The sequence below is a fragment of the Vicia villosa genome, linkage group LG1, assembly GCF_029867415.1.
Source record: "Vicia villosa cultivar HV-30 ecotype Madison, WI linkage group LG1, Vvil1.0, whole genome shotgun sequence".
Classification (NCBI taxonomy): Eukaryota; Viridiplantae; Streptophyta; class Magnoliopsida; order Fabales; family Fabaceae; genus Vicia; species Vicia villosa.
Genome location: NC_081180.1, coordinates 220,210,291 through 220,214,841, shown reverse-complemented (window position 1 = coordinate 220,214,841; position 4,551 = coordinate 220,210,291). Strand labels below are relative to the sequence as shown.

Here is a 4,551-nt window from a genome sequence, read left to right as displayed (position 1 = left end):
TTATGAAAGAAATTGAATTAGAAGTCAAGTAAAAAGACTAAAAACAAATAGCCTAAAAACTAATATTTTTTATGATTATTCTTATATGTCAAAATTGGATTAAATGTCTAAAAACAACAAGAAAAAATCAGCATTTTTTATTACTAAAAGAAGTGACAAAAATCTAATTAAAATCTAAAAGAATAAATAAAAAATAAAATAAAAAAATATGGGGGTGCAATCCTGAATTGCAGGTTGTGAAAAGCAGGGCGCATGGCCCATAGAGCTTAAGGCCCAGGGGCGTTTTTGTAGTTGCAGAATTTTGTTGCCAAAAAACGGCGTGGGCCTCAGGTGGTGTGAATGGCAAAGCGCAGGCCCACAGAGTATTTTGTATTCAGATTTTTTATTAAGGAAAGTTTGCGGGCCAGGGGTGTGAACGGCAACGTTTCAGGCCCAGAGGTTCAATCTTGGTCCATTTTTATTATTATCATATAAAAAATAAAGATAAAATAAAACACATAATTAAAACGCAATTGAAAGAGGGGCTAGGGTTACCTCAATGCGCCGTTTCAACTTCTACATCAACCTATCTCTTTCTCACTCTCGACTCCCTCTCTCGAAAGAACGGCGCCGGACCACCCTATCGTCTCCGATTGCGACCTAGCGCCGCCGTGAACCAAACATCCCAGCAAAATCCCAACCTGGAGGGAAGCACGCAGGCGAAGCAAATGAGATACCCGAGAAGAAACTCCGAAGAATGTGCGAAACGAATGCTGAGTCCTTAAGATAGATTTCAATTTGAAGCCGATACGGAAGCGGCGACGACAAATTCCTCAGGTAATAGGTGTTCTGAACTCATTCTTGTTCGCAATTTTCCTTCTTGTTCTTCGATGATCTCGCGAACTCAAGCGCAATAGCACCGTTCTCTCATGCTCACTTCTTTCTCCGATTTACATCTTCTGCTTTGCATCTTGTTATTGAAGGTTGCTGAAGATTCAATGAAGTTGCTCGTGGCTTTGAAGAACCGATGCGAAGGTGATGATTGAAGTGATGTGCGATGATGAACAATGCGATGATGATGATGATGAAGCGTTAAATGATAGTTGTCGTTGAAGATTATGGTAGATTGAATTGAGGGAGATACTGGCAAGTTCTGCAGAATTGTGGTGAGTTCTTGAGATTGGATGAATCCGGATACTGTGTGATGAATTTTCTGTTTTGCTGATTGTGATTCTTTTGCAGGTTATCAATGGAGATTGAAGGTGGTGAAGTTCTTTTCTGTTGGTGAGTGAAGAAGAAGATTGAAGGTTCTATTTTTTTGAAGATTGAAGCATGGAATTGGGAATGGGAGCATGGAGTGTGAAGTGGTGAAGAAGATGAGAAATGAAGGTGAAGAAAAATGGAGGAGCAGTGAAGAATGGCTGAGATGAGAAAAGATCGAGAGCCTGAAGTTGCAGAGGTGAAGAAGTGTGGATTTGTGGAGAGTGAAGGTTATGCCAATGGAGGAGTGAATTATGGAGAATGAATGGAGAAGAGAGATGAGGAATGAGAAGTGATGAAGAAAGTGAAGAATGGTGGTTGAAGAGTGTGAAGAGATGAAGATGAAGATGGTGTGAAAAATGGTGGAGAGTGAGAAAAAATGGAGAAAAACTTTGAATAGAAGGGAGGTCTGAATTTATAGAAGTGGAGGTTGATGGATTCAGTTAGAGGGAAGAGGTGTGAGCCATTGGATTTTGATTTTCTGTTATGAATTGAAGGGTTAAGATCTGTCAGTTATGATTCTGTTTTAACTGTTATGCTGAAGGTTAGTTAGTTTGTTACAAACTGTTAGGGAATCAGTTAGTGGTTATTGGTAGTTACAAGTTTGGTTAGGAGGTTATGAATCTGTTATTGTTGTTACACAGGCTGTTAGCTTTTAGTTGGTTAAATCAGTTAGGAAAGTAGTAACTGATTTTTGGGAAATTCGTTAGGGTTATTGATATGGTTAAAAAGAGGTTAGTTCTGTTAGAGAAAGAAACAAATGAGGCTGACTGAGAGTTAATTGGATAGAGTTTGGAAGGTTAAAGTTAATTTGAAAGCTGTTAGTTAATTGGTTAAAGGGTTCTGTTATGGTTCGGTTAGTTTAGAAATTGTTTTGTACTAGGTTTATTGTGGAACTGTATTTTCTGTTATGTATTGTGATTTTGATATCGGTTTGAATGTATGCAGGTGAGTGTGTGGATTTGTTGATGTCAATTCTGTTTCTTTGAATCTCTGCTGCCTGAGGTTGTTTGAAATCCTTTAAGAATACGTACTGTAATGAGCTGTTAGAAATAATACTCGTGTTGAACTGCCCAAACTTCTTTGAACAAATTTCCCTGCTTGCTTTTAGTACTGATTGTTTGATAACTTGTGTATAGGTGAAACTCTGGTTTTGGTATGTGGATTCAAGTAATAATTACTACTGTTTTTTTTGGTTCATTCCTCAGGAGCTTTGGAAGATCTATCACCTTCCTTATTAAATAACTGGGAAGTACCAGATGACATGGAGGGATAGGCCTGGAAGCTTGCATCTCGACGAACCATTCGAAGATTATATGAGACAGTTGAGCTTCCAACATGGACTGGATGCTGAAGGAAAGAGCCATGCGTTTGCTGGTTCATTGCAATTGAATTTACTGGCTGAATTGGGGAGAAACGGAACCTTAGGATAGTCTAAGCACATCAAAAATCAATAACAGTGTCAAAACCTATGTTGTGATTTCAATTCTGATTTTTGTAATGGGCTTTTTGCTGTTTGTAACTATTTGTAAGCAACTTGACCACCAATGTAATTTGCAGGTTCCTTTGACTTTCCTTATTTCAAACCGAATTGAATTCTTTCTTTTTTCTTAATGCTTTAATCACCGTTATGAGCACAATATTCTTCAAAAGATGATTAACCATGTTCTGTCTTGAATGAGGGGATGTTACATTATTTAATCAAACAAAAGTCAATCTTACAAGGTTGACTTGTTGACCAAATGTCAACTCGTGCCAAATAGGATCATCTTTAGATTTCTTTCTTCTCTCTTTTTTTCTTTCAGAATTCAAATGCTTGATTGTCTTTTTCTCGATGCTTGACGTCAAAAGTATCGACCCTTTAGTCTTCAAATTGGCCATTAACTTAATATTCTGTCATAAAACCAAACAATGGTCGTCCATGCAGGGATGAATCAAAACATCGTAACAAAATCATCCAATCAAATGTCTTTCAGAAGACCTATCCTAATCACCATCTTCATTAAGTGCGAGACAAATTTTGAAGAAATAATTAACCTTGTATTAAGACTTAAGTGAAATTTCGATTTGCCCCATGATCCTTGATCCCAATGATAGTTATTAATTAAGCGAATACATAATTTTATCTATGACTTAAGATGCAAATGCGTATGAAGCAATAAACTAATTAGTAATAGATTTAGATGGGCAAATTTTGGGGTGCAACAGATACCACTTGCAAATGTGGATCAGGAGGCTGTGATTGAGTTTATTCAAAGACACATTATATATAGATTCGGAATCCCAGAGAGTATAACCACAGATCAAGGATCAGTGTTTACTGGGCGAAAGATGCAAGACTTCGCCAAAGAAATGGGGTTTAAGTTGTTTACCTCTACACCTTACTACGCTCAGGCAAATGGACAAGTCGAAGCAGCAAATAAAATAATAATTGGTCTCATAAAGAAACACGTAGGGAAAAAACCCAAGAGTTGGCATAAAACTTTAGACCAAGCACTTTGGGCCTGTCGAACGTCGCCAAAAGAAGCTACAAACACTACGCCTTTCCAATTGACATTCGGACACGATGCAGTGCTTCCAGTTGAGATATACTTGCAATCAGTCCGAATCCAAAGACAGGCAGAAATTCCTCCAAACATATATTGGGAATTGATGATGAACGAATTGGTAGATTTGGACGAAGACAGACTTCGAGCGTTGGAGATGATAAAGAGGCAAAAAGAAAGGGTGTCCAGAGCATACAATAAAAAGGTGAAAGGTAAAACATTTATTAATAATGAATTAGTTTGGAAATTTATTTTGCCTATAGATCGAAAGAATCAATCACTAGGTAAATGGTCCCCACATTAGGAAGGACCCTTTCGAATTTTAAAAATATTCTCAAATAACGCTTATGAGATAGAAGAATTGGCAGAAGATCGTAGGATCTTAAGAGTAAATGGAAAGTATCTGAAAAGATACAAACCAAGCATGCACGAAGTAAAGATTGCAAAAATGTAGATATTCGAAGTATGCTACGTAGGCCAAAATGGTAAAACAAGCACCAAAATGGCTTCGTGTTCAAGCAAGATATTTGGCAAATAAAGCAAAAAGACAAAGCGATGCCAAAATATTTTTTTCATTAACAGCAGAAGAGTACATCTATTTGGGGGTGGTTGTTACCATCAACTACAGAATTGAAAAAACATACTAGAAGCTAACAGAAGAGGCATTCAAAAGATTTTGGATAATAAAAACTAAGGCCTATAACACCTCCAGTAAAGCTTCAAACAAAGCACCCTCTAATTGATCCTTTGTTCTAAACCCTCCAAG

The 4,551-nt window shown here is 37.3% G+C and overlaps 1 long non-coding RNA gene across 4 annotated transcripts; it reads left to right on the top strand.

Annotated features, from left to right (window-relative positions):
- Nucleotides 1–506: 506 nt before the first annotated feature.
- LOC131622773 (uncharacterized) lies at nt 507–2,839 on the top strand. Of its 4 annotated transcripts, XR_009289996.1 has the most exons (5): nt 507–816; nt 963–1,145; nt 1,222–1,783; nt 2,188–2,244; nt 2,448–2,839. It is a non-coding gene; the product is annotated as an uncharacterized LOC131622773 (long non-coding RNA). The 4 variants fall into 4 exon arrangements; XR_009290001.1 differs by lacking the exon at nt 2,188–2,244; XR_009289995.1 differs by having other exon boundaries at nt 1,222–2,244.
- Nucleotides 2,840–4,551: the final 1,712 nt, after the last annotated feature.